This window comes from Bufo gargarizans, chromosome 3 (assembly GCF_014858855.1).
Source record: "Bufo gargarizans isolate SCDJY-AF-19 chromosome 3, ASM1485885v1, whole genome shotgun sequence".
NCBI lineage: Eukaryota > Metazoa > Chordata > Amphibia > Anura > Bufonidae > Bufo > Bufo gargarizans.
The window spans coordinates 233,607,049-233,625,552 of NC_058082.1; the positions used below are offsets into that span (position 1 = coordinate 233,607,049).

Consider the following 18,504-nt stretch of genomic DNA (forward strand, 5'->3'; position numbering starts at 1 on the left):
GAAAACGGATCCTAAGAATATTAGTAACATAGTAACATAGTACATAAGGCCGAAAAAATACATTTGTCCATCCAGTTCGGCCTGTCATCCTGCAAGTTGATCCAGAGGAAGGCAAAAAAAAAAACTGTGAGGTGGAAGCCAATTTTCCTCACTTTAGGGGAATAAAAATTCCTTCCCGACTCCAATCAGGCAATCAGAATAAATCCCTGGCTCAACGATCTCTCTCTAGTAGCTATAGCCTATTAATATTATAATATTAGGAGTTTTTATTAATATTGTTAGGCAAGCAAAGCAGGAAAGGGAGGTGGATGTTATTGTCCATCTTGGGACAAATGATCTGGCTTGCAATAAGGTTTCAAAGGTGAAGGAAGCTTTTCACACACTTGGAAATTATATACGGGAGGTTGCATCAACTGTTTCATTCAGCATGACAGGAAGATGTGCATTAAAGAATTCAATGTATGGCTTGGTGAATGGTGTCTGAACCAAGAGTTTGGCTTTGTGTATCATGTTAGCTCTCGTTGGAATGGAAAAGAACTGCACAAGAAAGATGGTTTGCATCTTTCTCTCAAGGGAACGAATGTCCTCAGTGAACAGTTCCAAGTATTTGCTAAGGAGCATTTAAACTAGGAAAGGGGGGCAAAAGAGTGATAATCCAGCAGTCCGACTGCCCCTGGAACAATGCCAGAAGATGCCAGTAGCACAAAGGGTAAGAAATGACAAGCTCAGATTCTTGTCTACAAATGCTCGCAGTTTAGGGAATAAGATATAATGGAATCTGAGAATATAGATTTAGTGGCTGTTATTGAGACGTGGTTCAATGGGAGTAATGACTGGGATATAACAATACCAGGGTTCTCTCTATACAGGAAAGACAGAGAAGGCAAGAATGGGGGAGGGGTGGCCCTGTATGTGAAAGATAGCATGAAATCGAATTTGATACACATTAGCGAGACCAATTTAGAGCCAGTTTGGGTTACCTTGCAGCTTGATAATCATAAGGTAATTCGTGTAGGTGTGATATAGACTACCTAGCCAAGTCAAAGAATTAGATGATCTACTAGTTGAGGAAATAGCTAAAATGACATTGAAGGGGGAAGTTATCATTATGGGAGACTTTAATCTTCCTGATGTAAACTGGAAAACCAAAATAGATAGTTCTGCCAGGAGTACAGATATTCTAAATTCCCTACTGGGATTATCTCTACAGCAAGTAGTTGAGGAGCCAACCCGAAAGGAGGCCATTTTAGATTTATTATTCACAAATGGGAATTTGGTATCTGATATTACTGTAGGGGAAAGCTTGGGATCTAGTGATCACCAGTCAGTGTGGTTTACTATAAGTACAGTGATTGAGTCACACCACACAAAAACAAAAGTTTTAGATTTTAGAAGAACTGACTTTTCTAAAATTAGATTAGTGGTATACGTGTCCCTATCAGATTGGAACAGTTTCAATGGAGTCCAGGAGAAATGGGACTACTTAAAAGTGGCACTATTCAAGGTAACAGAAAATTGCATTAGGCTTGTCAGTAAAAGCAAAAAAAGGAAGAGACCACTGTGGTACTCCGCAGAAGAGGCCAAAATCATTAAAAACAAAAAAGATAGCATTTAGTAATTATTTAAAAAAAAACGAGGATAACAGCCAAATGTATAAGATTAGGCAGAGAGAGGCCAAGCAAGTTATAAGCGCTTCTAAAGCACAGGCAGAAGAGAAATTAGCTCAGTCAGTGAAAAAAGGCGATAAGACATTCTTCACATACATAAATGAAAAAAGGAAACTAAAACAAGGAATTGCCAAATTAAAAACAAAAGAAGGAAGGTATATGGAAGAAGATAAAGAACTAGCTGACTGCCTCAATGAATACTTCTGTTCAGTTTTTACAAAGGAAAAATGATGGAAAAGGACCTCAGTTAGCAAAGAAGGCTAATGCATCTTATGATGCATGTGCCTTTACAGAAGAGGTTCTAAGTCAGCTGTCTAAAATTAATACAAATAAGTCACAGGGGCCTAATGGGATACACCCAAAGCTATTAAAAGAGCTCAGCGGCGAACTAGCAAAACCATTAACAGATTTATTTAACCAATCACTGGCAACAGGAGTTGTCCCAGAAGATTGGAAATTGGCAAATGTTGTGCCCATTCACAAGAAAGGTAGTAGGGAGGAATCGGGCAACTATAGGCCAGTAAGGCTGACATCAATAGTGGGGAAATTAATGGAAACCATAGTTAAGGAGAGGATTGTGGAACATCTAAAATCTCATGGATTGAAAGATGAAAAACAGCATGGGTTTACTTCAGGGAGATCATGTCAAACTAATCTTATTGATTTTTTTTGATTGGGTGACTAAAATAGATGGCGGAGGTGCAGTAGACATCGCTTATCTGGACCTTAGTAAGGCTTTTGATACTGTCCCACATAGAAGGCTTATCAATAAATTGCAGTCTTTGTGCTTGGACTCCCATATTGTTGAATGGATTAGGCAGTGGCTGAGGGACAGACAACAGAGGGTTGTAGTCAATGGAGTATATTCAGACCATGGTCTTGTTACCAGTGGGGTACCTCAGGGATCTGTTCTAGGGCCCATATTGTTTAATATCTTCATCAGCAAAATTGCAGAAGGCCTCAATGGTAAGGTGTGTCTTTTTGCTGCTGACACAAAGATTTGCAACAGGGTTGATGTTTCTGGAGGGTTACACCAAATGGAAAAGGATTTAGGAAAACTAGAGGAATTGTGAAAATTCTGGCAACTAAAATGTAATGTTTATAAGTGCAAGATAATGCACCTGGGGTGTAAAAACCCAAGAGCAGAATATAAAATCAGTGATACAGTCCTAACCTCAGTATCTGAGGAAAGGGATTTAGGGGTCATTATTTTAGAAGACTTAAAGGTAGGCAGACAATGTCATAGAGCAGCAGGAAATGCAAGCAGAATGCTTGGGTGTATAGGGAAAGAAATTACCTGTAGAAAGAGGGAGGTGCTCATGCCGCTCTACAGAGCACTAGTGAGACCTCATTTGGAGTATTGTGCTCAGTACTGGAAACCATATCTCCAGAAGGATATTGATACTTTGGAGAGAGTTCAGAGAAGAGCTACTAAACTGGTACATGGATTGCAGGATAAAACTTACCAGGAAAGACTAAAGGACCTTAACATGTATAGCTTGGAAGAAAGACGAGACAGAGGGGATATGATAGAAACTTTTAAATACATAAAGGGAATCAACAAGGTAAAAGAGGAGAGAATATTTTAAAGTAGAAAAACAGCTACAAGAAGACATAGTTTTAAATTAGAGGGGCAAAGGTTTAAAAGTAATATCAGGAAGTATTACTTTACTGAGAGAGTAGTGGATGCATGGAATAGCCTTCCTGCAGAAGTGGTAGCTGCAAATACAGTGATGGAGTTTAAGCATGCATGGGATAGGCATAAGGCCATCCTTCATATAAGATAGGACCAGGGGCTATTCATAGTATTTAGTATATTGGGGAGACTAGATGGGCCAAATGGTTCTTATCTGCCAACACATTCTATGTTTCTATGTCAGGAATATTGAAAGGGCTTCACAGTGGCTCAGAATAATTTCCCTATGCCTGCTATTTTTATTGTTAAAAAGTGCATAAATCCTGCTGATACATGTACAGTGGCAGAACTGGAAGAGACCCAAGGGGACCCAAAGGCCATTCTGTCACATAAGAGACGCCTAATTGATGATAGTCCTGATATAATTTTACCATAAAAATATCTACTCCAATTATAGTACATAATATATACTATATGTACTGTATTTTTATAGTAGAGACCTGTTCTAGCTGAATAACACAAATATGAAGGATTTATTCCCTGCATGCCAGAATTCTGGATACAGAAAGTAACTAAAAAGGGCTTTTTTACACACCAAAAATGTGCAAAATTTAGAAAACTGGACTAACATTTCTAGACAAAAGTGTCATATTTAAGGATGTGCCAAATCTATCAAACAACCTGTGACATTGAGTAAATTGGTGCAAAGTATCCCAACACAGATTCAAGAAAAACTGACTTCAAAAATTCCCCTCATGAATAAATTTCCAATGGTATCTGTAAAAAAGCCTCACATCTATGAGCCAGATGGAGTTTCATAATAATTTACTTAAAGAGATTGGGCCAGATTTATCATTAGCTCAGGTCAGAATAATGGAGTGAAAAAGTCCCCAAAAAGTCCCAAACGCTTAAACTGGGCACAAATTTGCGACTTTTTTCTGCTCTGCACTATGCTCGCCAGTTTTCTGAAAGTGGGCGTGTTTTCTTATGTAAATGAATCTCTAGACAGATTTACTATTGGGACTATTTAAAAAGTCGCAAAAAAGTCGCAATTTCACTCCAGTGAGGACCATGCTTATCTTATGAGACTTTTTAATAGAACATGCGACTTTTTCATAAAAACGTGTGACTTTTTCGTAAAGATGTGCGACTTTTGTAAAGCTGCTTACTGACGGATAAACTGCTACCGTCAAACCACATTTATTACAGTCTTAAAGGGCCGATCATAAATCTGACTTGGCTAAAACTGACTTTAGCCATATGTGAAAGTGGAGTGAGCTGTCAGTCATGATAAATCTGGCCCATTGTCTCTCTTCAGCAAGTGACATTTATGCAGAGGAAGTTAATGCAAGGCACTTACTAATGTACCAGCTCCCTTAATGACATAGTTTTCAGTTTTGGCGCATGGACCTGCATAGATGCGACACAATTATTATAAGATGTGGTACATCTGACACCAGCAGGGGAAATCCCCCCCCCCCCCCCATGTTTTTAACTTTTCAGGTATTAAGACTAACATTTCATATATCAGTCTTGATAAAAAGTGCAGACCTCTTAATAAATTTGCTACACCTTCTGCAAGTCCGTGTGCCAGAAAAGCAAGTATTCATAATCTACATGCCAGCAGAGTTGACTTTGCTAGCATGCATGCTGATAAACGAGTGGCCCTGTGATCGCAGCTAGTCAGCCACATTGATTATGCCTGTGGGAAAGTCATTTATTTTCACACATTAATCTTTTACTATATGGAGTGTTCCCTCAAGACACAATAGCCTCAGGATACAATATTTTCAACATAAAATGGTCTTTTCTGACCCATCGTAAGTTCAAACTAGACTCAACATACAATGCCTCAGATCCGGATCCCACCAATCCAGGCTACTTCCCTGGTAAAATAGCTGGATTATATGCCAATTAGCAGCAGTTCCTGACTGTTATTTGTAAGAACTTATTTTATCTGTCTTAGGGCTCTTTCACATCTGCGTTCTTTTCTTCCGGCATAGAGTTCCGTCGTCGGGGCTCTATGCCGGAAGAATACTGATCAGGATTATCCTAATGCATTCTGAATGGACAGTCCGTCCTTCAGGATGCATCAGGATGTCTTCCGTTCCGGAACGGAACGTTTTTTGGCCGCAGCAAATAGCGCAGCATGCTACGCTTTTTGCTCCGGCCAAAAATCCGGAACACTTGCCGCAAGGCCGGATCCGGAATGAATGCCCATTGAAAGGCATTGATCCGGATCCGGCCTTAAGCTGAACGTCGTTTCGGCGCATTGCCGGATGCGACGTTTAGCTTTTTCTCAATGGTTACCATGGCTGCCAGGACGCTAAAGTCCTGGCAGCCATGGTAAAGTGTAGTGGGGAGCGGGGAGCAGCATACTTACCATCCGTGCGGCTCCCGGGGCGCTCCAGAGTGACGTCAGGGCGCCCCAAGCGCATGGATCACATGATCCATGCGCATGGGGCGCTCTGACGTCATTCTGGAGCGCCCCGGGAGCCGCGCGGACTGTAAGTATACTGCTCCCCACTACTACTATGGCAACCAGGACTTTAATAGCGTCCTGGGTGCCATAGTAACACTGAAAGCATTTTGAAGACGGATCCGTCTTCAAATGCTTTCAGTTCACTTGCGTTTTTCCGGATCCGGCGTGTAATTTTGGCAAGTGGAGTACACGCCGGATCCGGACAACGCAAGTGTGAAAGAGGCCTTAGTTATCTGCTTATTTTTCTTAAATCTTAATTTTCTCTTACCTTGGATGGAATTTTTGAGCTTTGGAACCAATTACTCAGGTTACAATGGTCTCAACATACAATCGTCGTCCTGGAACCAATTAATATTGTAACTTGAGGGACCACTGTATACTGTACAAGCTCATTGTAAGAAGTCAATACATTTCACCGGTAAACATATTGACATCGGTATTTCTAATTTCAGTATTTTACTGATTATCTCAGTTGTCCTGATTTCAGTCTGTCATTTCAGTTTTCTCAGCGTAAACTGAGGCCGATTTTCATTTCCAATATGATCAAACCAAGGTGATTAATATTAATTATATAACAATCACTTGCTACCCGCACTACAAATGATATGAATGACCTTACCTGATCAGTAAAAGAAGAGTTTCCCTGTGGCTTTCGATTTCCTTATGTGTGTTTAAGGACCCATTCCCATAACCGTATTTTTAGTCCACATCCGATCTGCTTTTTATTTTTTGCGGCTCATACACGGACCTATTAATTTCTCATACGGTGTGCTGTCCGTTTTTTTGTTTTTTTCGGAATCCGTAGAAATTAATGGGTCATCTGCCACACTCAAAAAATGCAAATCGGATTCGAACCAAAAATACAGTTGTGTAAATGAGGCTTAATCTTTACGAATCCTTCATAAAAGAAAGTCCTGAAACAACCTGTGATACATAAAGTATACCCTGGTGTTACAGTCCCTCCTGTGACAGAGGTGAGAAGATGTGAAGCTATCTGACAGGTCTCTCTGTTTTCCTCTTTGTGTGTTGTTGTTTGGCAGGATCTCACCTCTCCTCAGTTTCTGCTTGTTATCAGTGATGAGGCTCTATTTAGGTCTGCCTCACATTGTTGACCATGCGGTTGATATTTCCTCTTGGAGTTTCTAGAGCTTGTTTGTCTTGGATCTCCTGCTTCTCCATTCTTCTCAAAGCTGAGCACAAGTTGCCTATTCTGTTTGTTGTTCTCTGGTGTGTTTTGGTTCTAGGCCTCAGGGAGACGTGGGTTTCTTCATCTGGGAAAGAACCAGCTATCTCGTCTCCTGCTCCCTATCCTACGGCTTGCTAGTTTTAGCAGGGCATAGGTATTCGGCGTATGAGCATTTTCACCATCAGGATCTGCTCATACTGGCAGGAGATAGGGAAAGGCCTAGGGATTACTAGGAGGTCACCATCCCTCTTCCTTAGCTTTTGAGGCCTAGACTGTTGTCTATTTCTTTTGTGTGTATCTGGTGTTTTCCCCTTGCTCATTACCCGTGACACCTGGTGAGTAAATAACTGTGGAAGCAGTGGTGGAAGCCAGAACAGCTGCTTCTGCTGCTACATTATAGCATAATGAAAGTGATTGTGGTCACATTGTGCCCAATCTGCTGAATTTATGGAGACTTGCATGTTGTGATCCTAGGAATATGTGGGTCACAATGCCACCACAATCACTTTCATTATGTTGCAAAGGTGGAATGTAGTGCTAGCCTACAAGGATCCTGTCAACCCCATTAAAGGGGTTGTCCCACGAAAAATATTCTACTTTTTTTCAAACCAGCAACTGGATTACATGTAATAAAAAATCTAGCATAGCCACTGAGCTATTTAATAAAATGTATTTGTATAGCGCCACTTGCTGTTTGTTCTTTTCTTATTTTCTTGTGTGACTCATTGAGAATCTCGCACATGCTCAGTTTCATCCTTCAACTGCCTCCTGAGTTGCAATAGGGAGAGCTGAGACACACACCCTTAGCTGCAGCAGAAAAGAGCAATGAACGGGGAGATCTCTGAATCCGTATGAGGTACTAGTCTGGTTCTAGCTTTGTTAGAAAGATATTGTCATGGACTATATCATGTCTAATTTCCATTTTTTACATCAGTCATGGGATAACCCCTTTTAAGTTACCCTCTGTGAGGGCAGCATAATGTACTGTGTTACACGCTAATTCCAGCAGTCAGCAATGTGTCACACAACAGCAAATCACAGAAAAGTTTCACGACAAAAAATATACGTGCAACTTGCTGACTTAGAGCTGTAAAAACAGCCAAGTCACAGAAAAGACAAGCGAGTCGCATGTTGCATGCAACTAACATTAAAGACAATGGTGTAGAAGTCGAATAAGAGCATGGTGGCTCGGTGGTTATCACTGGTGCTGTAACAGCAGCTGCTGTTCCCCTGTTTACTGCTGCGGTCCCGGGCGCCATGTTCAGTGGTGATCTGTTGCCAGTGCTTCCCATTAATCGCTGAAGTCCTGGAATCTGTCTGTGTAGGTACTTGTCACACTTCAGCGTGGGAGGGAAACACCAGTGAAGGGTGGGGGGGTGGGACAGGGATCTGGCCTGAGAACTAGGGAAGGAAGATGCATACCTCCTAGTAAAACCCTAACCCAAATCCTGACTGACTGACTGTGTTCATACGCAGGAATACCTAGAGTCCTATCTAGTCCTTTAGGACCCTGGTACTAATGGCAGGGTCGAGACTACCTCCTTTTCTTCTCACTAATAGAGCTTTCATTTGGTGGTATTTCATTGCTGCTGACATTTTTCCTTTTTTTTTATATTAATTGAAATTTACCGAAATTTTTGCAAAGAAATTTCATTACATTTTTCACATTCGATTGTAAAATTTTTCAAATAAAACTACATTTCTATATACATTTTTCTCTAAATTTATTGTTCTACATGTCTTTGAAAAAATGTGTATATTTATTGGTTTGGGTAAAAGTTATAGCGTTTACAAACTATGGTACAAAAATGTACTTTCCGCAATTTGAAGCAGCACTTGTGCCAAAAAATTAAATTTTACATGAACTCACCATACCACTCATGGAATACCTTGGGGTGTCTTCTTTCCAAAATGGGGTCACTTGTGGGGTAGTTATGCTGCCCTGGCATTTTAGGGGACCTAAAGTGTGAGAAGTAGTTTGGAATCCAAATGCGTAAAAAATGCCCTGTGAAATCATAAAGATACTCTTTAGAATTTGGGCCCCTTTGTGCACATAGGCTGAAAAAAAGTGTCACACATGTGGTATCGCCGTACTCAGAAGAAGTAGGGCAATGTGTTTTGGGGTGTATTTTACATATACCCATACTGTGTGTGAGAAATATCTCTGTCAAATTACAACTTTGTATAAAAAAACTTGGAAAAGTTGTCTTTTAGAGAGATATTTCTCTCACCCAGCATGGGTATATGTAAAAATACACCCCAAAACACATTGCCCTACTTCTTCTGAGTACGGCGATACCACATGCGTGACACTTTTTTGCAGCCTAGGTGCGCAAAGGGGCGCAAAGGGGCCCAAATTCCAATGAGTATCTTTTTGGAGGGCATTTTTAGGCATTTGGATTCCAGACTTCTTCTCACGCTTTAGGGCCCCTAACATGCCAGGGCAGTATAAATACCCCACATGTGACCCCATTTTGGAAAGAAGACACCCCAAGGTATTCCGTGAGGGGCATGGCGAGTTCCTATAGTATTTTTCTTTTGGCACAAGTTAGCGGAAAATGATTTTGTAAGAGAAAAAAAAAATTAAAAAAATCATTTTCCGCTAACTTGTGCCAAACAAAAAATAATATTCTAAGAACTCACCATGCCCCTCACGGAATACCTTGGGGTGTCTTCTTTCCAAAACGGGGTCACTTATAGGGTATTTATACTGCCCTGGCATTTTAGGGGCCCTAAAGCGTGAGAAGAAGTCTGGAATATAAGTGTCTAAAAAATTTTACGCATTTGGATTCCGTGAGGGGTATGGTGAGTTCATGTGCGATTTTATTTTTTGTCACAAGTTAGTGGAATATGAGACTTTATAGCGCCGCAGCGATTTTACAGTGTTTTTGCAGTGATCTGGAAAAAAAAAATTCTGTCACTGCGGTGGGGCGGACTGAACGTAAGGGTGCGCACAATATCAGGCCTGATCGGTCGAACACTGCATTTTTTGTAGAGCCTATAGAACATGTCCTATTCTTGTCTGCAATTGCGGACAAGAAAAGGCATTTTCTATATAGTTCTGGCAATGTGCAGATCCGCAAAATGCGGAAAGCACATTGCCGGTGTCCGTGTTTTGCAGATCCGCGGTGTCCGTGTTTTGCGGATCCGTGGATCCGCAAAACACATACGGACGTCTGAATGGAGAATTACAGGGCGGTGATCAATGACAGGGGGTGATCAGGGAGTCTATATGGGGTGATCAGGGGTTAATAAGGGGTTAATAAGTGACAGGGGGGTGGGGGGTTTAGTGTAGTGGTGTTTGGTGCTACTTACAGAGCTGCCTGTGTCCTCTGGTGGTCGATCCAAGCAAAAGGGACCACCAGAGGACCAGGTAGCAGGTTTAACAAAACAGCGTCTGATATACCTTTCAAGGGATAAAAAAAATCACATCTACAGCCTGCCAGCTGATCGCCGCTGGCAGGCTGTAGATGAACTAGTTTACCTCCAGATCCTGTGAACGCGCGCTCCTGTGTGCGAGCGTTCACAGGAAATCTTGCGCCTCGTGAGATGACGCGCCGGCGCGTCAAGAAGGAACTGCCTCTGGAACGCAATCCTGCGTTAGGCGGTCCGGAGGCGGTTAAATGACCACATTAGCAACACTTGAGGCAAGGGCTGTGGCCATTACCAGAAACACAGACGCCTATTGATCCACAAGGAAAACTTGTCAGATCAAATCACGTTTTGACAGTCTCACCAATCTCCTGCCACCAGGAGCTCCGTACAGTACTAGAATGTATTGGCCTATAAGCCGAAGTCATTACTTGGATTTTTTTTATTTTTTTACCAGTACAAATTAATTCATGAAGTTATTACCCAATGTTTTGCAAGACTTTGCAAAGAAATAACTTCAGCTCATGGAGCCAATACATTCTAGTATTGGAACAAAGTATTATGCAAATTAACTTTGGGGGCAGAAAACCAGTCAGTATCTGGTGTGGCCACCATTTGCCTCGTGCAGTTCAACATATCTCCGTTGCATAGAGTTGATCAGGTTGTTGATTGTGGCCTGTGGAATGTTGGTCCACTCCTCTTCAATAGCTGTGCAAAGTTGCAGAATATTGGCAGGAACTGGAACACGCTGTCGTATACGCCGATCTATAGAATCCTAAACAAACATAAGCCATCTCCAAAGGCGTTTCATAGAATTTGGCAGTACATCCAACCAGCCTCACAACCGCAGACCACGTGTAACCACACCAGCCCAGGACCTCCACATCCAGCATGTTCACCTCCATGATCGTCTGAGACCAGCCACCCGGACAGCTGCAGCAACAATCGGTTTGCATAACCAAAGAATCTCTGCACAAACTGTCAGAAACCATCTCAGGGAAGCTCATCTGCATGCTCGTCATCCTCATCGTGGGTCTGGACCTGACTGCAGTTTGTCGTCGTAACCGACTTGAGTGGGCAAATGCTCGCATTCAATGGCATCTGGTATGTTGGAGAGGCGCTTGTTCATGGATGAGTCACGATTTTCACTGTTCAGGACAGATGGCACTGTGGCGTTGTGTGGGTGAGTGGTTTGCTGATGTCAACGTTGAGGATCGAGTAGCCCATGGTGGCGGTGGGGTGATGGTATGGGCAGGCGTATGCTATGGACAGGTGCATTTTATTGATGGCATTTTGAATGCACAGAGATACCGTGACGAGATCCTGAGGCCCATTGTTGTGCCATTCATCCACGACCATCACCTCATGTTGCAGCATGATAATACATGGCCCCATATTGCAAGGACCTGTACGCAATTCTTGAAATTGGAAAACATCCCAGTTCTTGCATGGCCAGCATACTCACCGGACATGTCACCCATTGAGCATGTTTGGGATGCTCTGGATCGGCGTATACAACGGCGTGTTCCAGTTCCTGCCAATATTCTGACGATTTTCACTGTGTGAGGGAAATGGTGGCCACACCAGATACTGACTGGTTTTCTGCCCCCCCCCCCCCCCCCCCGCGTTTGGTGCAGATCCGTCATGGATCTGCACAGACGCATCCGTTCAGATAATACAACCGCATGCATCCGTTCAGATAATACAACCATCTGCATCCGTTCAGAACGGATCCGATTGTATTATCTTTAACATAGCCAAGACGGATCCATTTTGAACACCATTGAAAGTCAATGGAGGACAGATTTGTTTTTTATTGTGCCAGATTGTGTCATAGAAAACAGATCTGTCCCCATTGACTTACATTGTGTGTCAGAACTAATGCATTCTGAGCGGATCCTTTTCCATTCAGAATGCATTCGGGCAAAACTGATCCGTTTTGGACCGCTTGTGAGAGCCCAAGACGGATGTCACAAACGGAAAGCCAAAAGTAGCCTATGCCACACCCGTGACGTGGGATGGATTATCTCGGCAAAGGAGACGTGCTCACTAACACAGATTTAGACAGATTTGTGAACAATATTTAAGAGTAATGGGTAGGGATGAGCGAACTCGAACTGTATAGTTCGGGTTCGTACCGAATTTTGGGGTGTCCGTGACACGGACCCGAACCCGGACATTTTCGTAAAAGTCCGGGTTCGGGTTCGGTGTTCGTCGCTTTCTTGGCGCTTTTGTGACGCTTTCTTGGCGCTTTTTGAAAGGCTGCAAAGCAGCCAATCAACAAGCGTCATACTACTTGCCCCAAGAGGCCGTCACAGCCATGCCTACTATTGGCATGGCTGTGATTGGCCAGAGCACCATGTGACCCAGCCTCTATTTAAGCTGGAGTCACATAGCGCCGCCCGTCACTCTGCTCTGATTAGCGTAGGGAGAGGTTGCGGATGCGACAGTAGGGCGAGATTAGGCAGATTAACTCCTCCAAAGGACTTCACTTGATTAATCGATCGATCTGCAGCTGTGCATCATTGAGCTGCTGAAATTCAAATGCTCACTCACTGTTTTTAGGCTGCCCAGACCGTTTGTCAGTCACTTTTTTCTGGGGTGATCGGCGGCCATTTTGTGTCTTGTGCGGTGCTGCGACCAAGTGCATCCAAGCTGCGACCAAGTGCATTTAACCCTCAATGGTGTGGTTGTTTTTTGGCTAAAGCCTACATCAGGGTGAAGCTGTCACACCAAGTGCATTTAACCAGCAATAGTCTGTTCATTTTTTGGCCATATACTAAATCAGGGGCAAGCTGCGCCTGTCACCAAGTGCATTTAACCCTCAATGGTGTGGTTGTTTTTTGGCTAAAGCCTACATCAGGGTGAAGCTGTCACACCAAGTGCATTTAACCAGCAATAGTCTGTTTATTTTTTGGCCATATACTACATCAGGGGCAAGCTGCGCCCGTCACCAAGTGCATTTAACCCTCAGTAGTGTGGTTGGTCAAGCTGTGACACCAAGTGCATTTAACCAGCAATAGTCTGTTCATTTTTTGGCCATATACTACATCAGGGGCAAGCTGCGCCCGTCACCAAGTGCATTTAACCCTCAGTAGTGTGGTTGGTCAAGCTATCACACCAAGTGCATTTAACCAGCAATAGTCTGTTCATTTTTTGGCCATATACTAAATCAGGGGCAAGCTGCGCCCGTCACCAAGTGCATTTAACCAGCAATAGTCTGTTCATTTTTTGGCCATATACTACATCAGGGGCAAGCTGCGCCCGTCACCAAGTGCATTTAACCCTCAGTAGTGTGGTTGGTCAAGCTATCACACCAAGTGCATTTAACCAGCAATAGTCTGTTCATTTTTTGGCCATATACTAAATCAGGGGCAAGCTGCGCCCGTCACCAAGTGCATTTAACCAGCAATAGTCTGTTCATTTTTTGGCCATATACTACATCAGAGGCAAGCTGCGCCCGTCACCAAGTGCATTTAACCCTCAGTAGTGTGGTTCGTCAAGCTGTGACACCAAGTGCATTTAACCAGCAATAGTCTGTTCATTTTTTGGCCATATACTACATCAGGGGCAAGCTGCGCCCGTCACCAAGTGCATTTAACCAGCAATAGTGTGGTTATTTTTTGGCCATATCCCAGTCTAATTCTGTCACTAAATCCATACCGGTCACCCAGCGCCTAAATACTAGGCCTCAAATTTATATCCCGCTAAATCTCTCGTTATCGCTGTCCTGTTGTGGCTGGGAAAGTTATTTAGTGTCCGTCAAAGCACATTTTTTGTTCTGGGTTGAAGTACAATTCCCAATTTAGCAATTTCATAATTTAGTGGTTCCTGCTATATCAGAGCTATTTGAAATCTATCCCTAAAAGGGTATATAATATTCAAGGTGCACATAGGGTCATTCAGAATAACTTCACACACACCCGCTACTGTGCATTTCCAAGTCTAATTCTGTCACTAAACCCATACCTGTCACCCAGCGCCTAAATACTAGGCCTCAAATTTATATCCCGCTAAATCTCTCGTTACCGCTGTCCTGTTGTGGCTGGGAAAGTTATTTAGTGTCCGTCAAAGCACATTTTTTGTTCTGGGTTGAAATACAATTCCCAATTTAGCAATTTCATAATTTAGTGGTTTCTGCTATATCAGAGCTATTTGAAATCTATCCCTAAAAGGGTATATAATATTCAAGGTGCACATTGGGTCATTCAGAATAACTTCACACACACCCGCTACTGTGTATTTCCAAGTCTAATTCTGTCACTAAACCCATACCTGTCACCCAGCGCCTAAATACTAGGCCTCAAATTTATATCCTGCTAAATCTCTCGTTACCGCTGTCCTGTTGTGGCTGGGAAAGTTATTTAGTGTCCGTCAAAGCACATTTTTTGTTCTGGGTTGAAATACAATTCCCAATTTAGCAATGTCATAATTTAGTGGTTTCTGCTATATCAGAGCTATTTGAAATCTATCCCTAAAAGGGTATATAATATTCAAGGTGCACATTGGGTCATTCAGAATAACTTCACACACACCCGCTACTGTGTATTTCCAAGTCTAATTCTGTCACTAAACCCATACCTGTCACCCAGCGCCTAAATACTAGGCCTCAAATTTATATCCTGCTAAATCTCTCGTTACCGCTGTCCTGTTGTGGCTGGGAAAGTTATTTAGTGTCCGTCAAAGCACATTTTTTGTTCTGGGTTGAAATACAATTCCCAATTTAGCAATTTCATAATTTAGTGGTTTCTGCTATATCAGAGCTATTTGAAATCTATCCCTAAAAGGGTATATAATATTCAAGGTGCACATTGGGTCATTCAGAATAACTTCACACACACCCGCTACTGTGTATTTCCAAGTCTAATTCGGTCACTAAACCCATACCTGTCACCCAGCGCCTAAATACTAGGCCTCAAATTTATATCCTGCTAAATCTCTCGTTACCGCTGTCCTGTTGTGGCTGGGAAAGTTATTTAGTGTCCGTCAAAGCACATTTTTTGTTCTGGGTTGAAATACAATTCCCAATTTAGCAATTTCATAATTTAGTGGTTCCTGCTATATCAGAGCTATTTGAAATCTATCCCTAAAAGGGTATATAATATTCAAGGTGCACATTGGGTCATTCAGAATAACTTCACACACACCCGCTACTGTGTATTTCCAAGTCTAATTCTGTCACTAAACCCATACCTGTCACCCAGCGCCTAAATACTAGGCCTCAAATTTATATCCTGCTAAATCTCTCGTTACCGCTGTCCTGTTGTGGCTGGGCAAGTTATTTAGTGTCCGTCAAAGCACATTTTTTGTTCTGGGTTGAAATACAATTCCCAATTTAGCAATTTCATAATTTAGTGGTTTCTGCTATATCAGAGCTATTTGAAATCTATCCCTAAAAGGGTATATAATATTCAAGGTGCACATTGGGTCATTCAGAATAACTTCACACACACCCGCTACTGTGTATTTCCAAGTCTAATTCTGTCACTAAACCCATACCTGTCACCCAGCGCCTAAATACTAGGCCTCAAATTTATATCCTGCTAAATCTCTCGTTACCGCTGTCCTGTTGTGGCTGGGAAAGTTATTTAGTGTCCGTCAAAGCACATTTTTTGTTCTGGGTTGAAATACAATTCCCAATTTAGCAATTTCATAATTTAGTGGTTTCTGCTATATCAGAGCTATTTGAAATCTATCCCTAAAAGGGTATATAATATTCAAGGTGCACATTGGGTCATTCTGAATAACTTCACACACACGCTACTGTGCATTTCCAAGTCTAATTCTGTCAGTAAATCCATACCGGTCACCCAGCGCCTAAATACTAGGCCTCAAATTTATATCCTGCTAAATCTCTCGTTATCGCTGTCCTGTTGTGGCTGGGAAAGTTATTTAGTGTCCGTCAAAGCACATTTTTTGTTCTGGGTTGAAATACAATTCCCAATTTAGCAATTTAAAAATTTAGTGGTTTCTGCTGTATCAGAGCTATTTGAAATCTATCCCTAAAAGGGTATATAATATTCAAGGTGCACATAGGGTCATTCAGAATAACTTCACACACACGCTACTGTGCATTTCCAAGTCTAATTCTGTTAGTAAATCCATACCGGTCACCCAGCGCCTAAATACTAGGCCTCAAATTTATATCCCGCCGAATTTGAATACAATACATTGGGCCAAATAATATTTTTGTTGTTGTGGTGAACCATAACAATGAGAAAAACATCTAGTAAGGGACGCGGACGTGGACATGGTCGTGGTGGTGTTAGTGGACCCTCTGGTGCTGGGAGAGGACGTGGCCGTTCTGCCACATCCACACGTCCTAGTGTACCAACTACCTCAGGTCCCAGTAGCCGCCAGAATTTACAGCGATATATGGTGGGGCCCAATGCCGTTCTAAGGATGGTAAGGCCTGAGCAGGTACAGGCATTAGTCAATTGGGTGGCCGACAGTGGATCCAGCACGTTCACATTATCTCCCACCCAGTCTTCTGCAGAAAGCGCACAGATGGCGCCTGAAAACCAACCCCATCAGTCTGTCACATCACCCCCATGCATACCAGGGAAACTGTCTCAGCCTCAAGTTATGCAGCAGTCTCTTATGCTGTTTGAAGACTCCGCTGGCAGGGTTTCCCAAGGGCATCCACCTAGCCCTTCCCCAGCGGTGAAAGATATAGAATGCACTGACGCACAACCACTTATGTTTCCTGATGATGAGGACATGGGAATACCACCTCAGCATGTCTCTGATGATGACGAAACACAGGTGCCAACTGCTGCGTCTTTCTGCAGTGTGCAGACTGAACAGGAGGTCAGGGATCAAGACTGGGTGGAAGACGATGCAGGGGATGATGAGGTCCTAGACCCCACATGGAATGAAGGTCGTGCCACTGACTTTCACAGTTCGGAGGAAGAGGCAGTGGTGAGACCGAGCCAACAGCGTAGCAAAAGAGGGAGCAGTGGGCAAAAGCAGAACACCCGCCGCCAAGAGACTCCGCCTGCTACTGCCCGCCGCCATCTGGGACCGAGCACCCCAAAGGCAGCTTCAAGGAGTTCCCTGGCATGGCACTTCTTCAAACAATGTGCTGACGACAAGACCCGAGTGGTTTGCACGCTGTGCCATCAGAGCCTTAAGCGAGGCATTAACGTTCTGAACCTGAGCACAACCTGCATGACCAGGCACCTGCATGCAAAGCATGAACTGCAGTGGAGTAAACACCTTAAAACCAAGGAAGTCACTCAGGCTCCCCCTGCTACCTCTTCTGCTGCTGCCGCCTCGGCCTCTTCTGCTGCTGCCGCCTCGGCCTCTTCCTCCGCCTCTGGAGGAACGTTGGCACCTGCCGCCCAGCAAACAGGGGATGTACCACCAACACCACCACCACCACCTCCGTCACCAAGCGTCTCAACCATGTCACACGGCAGCGTTCAGCTCTCCATCTCACAAACATTTGAGAGAAAGCGTAAATTCCCACCTAGCCACCCTCGATCCCTGGCCCTGAATGCCAGCATTTCTAAACTACTGGCCTATGAAATGCTGTCATTTAGGCTCGTGGACACAGACAGCTTCAAACAGCTCATGTCGCTTGCTGTCCCACAGTATGTTGTTCCCAGCCGCCACTACTTCTCCAAGAGAGCCGTGCCTTCCCTGCACAACCAAGTATCCGATAAAATCAAGTGTGCACTGCGCAACGCCATCTGTGGCAAGGTCCACCTAACCACAGATACGTGGACCAGTAAGCACGGCCAGGGACGCTATATCTCCCTAACTGCACACTGGGTAAATGTAGTGGCAGCTGGGCCCCAGGCGGAGAGCTGTTTGGCGCACGTCCTTCCGCCGCCAAGGATCGCAGGGCAACATTCTTTGCCTCCTGTTGCCACCTCCTCCTTCTCGGCTTCCTCCTCCTCTTCTTCCACCTGCTCATCCAGTCAGCCACACACCTTCACCACCAACTTCAGCACAGCCCGGGGTAAACGTCAGCAGGCCATTCTGAAACTCATATGTTTGGGGGACAGGCCCCACACCGCACAGGAGTTGTGGCGGGGTATAGAACAACAGACCGACGAGTTGTTGCTGCCGGTGAGCCTCAAGCCCGGCCTGGTGGTGTGCGATAATGGGCGAAATCTCGTTGCAGCTCTGGGACTAGCCAATTTGACGCACATCC

General features: G+C 43.6%; 1 protein-coding gene across 1 annotated transcript in view; it reads left to right on the forward strand.

The window, feature by feature from the left end:
• Window positions 1–18,504, forward strand: part of ITGBL1 (integrin subunit beta like 1) — a 500,642-nt gene that overhangs the window by 233,372 nt on the left and 248,766 nt on the right. The window lies entirely within an intron of this gene.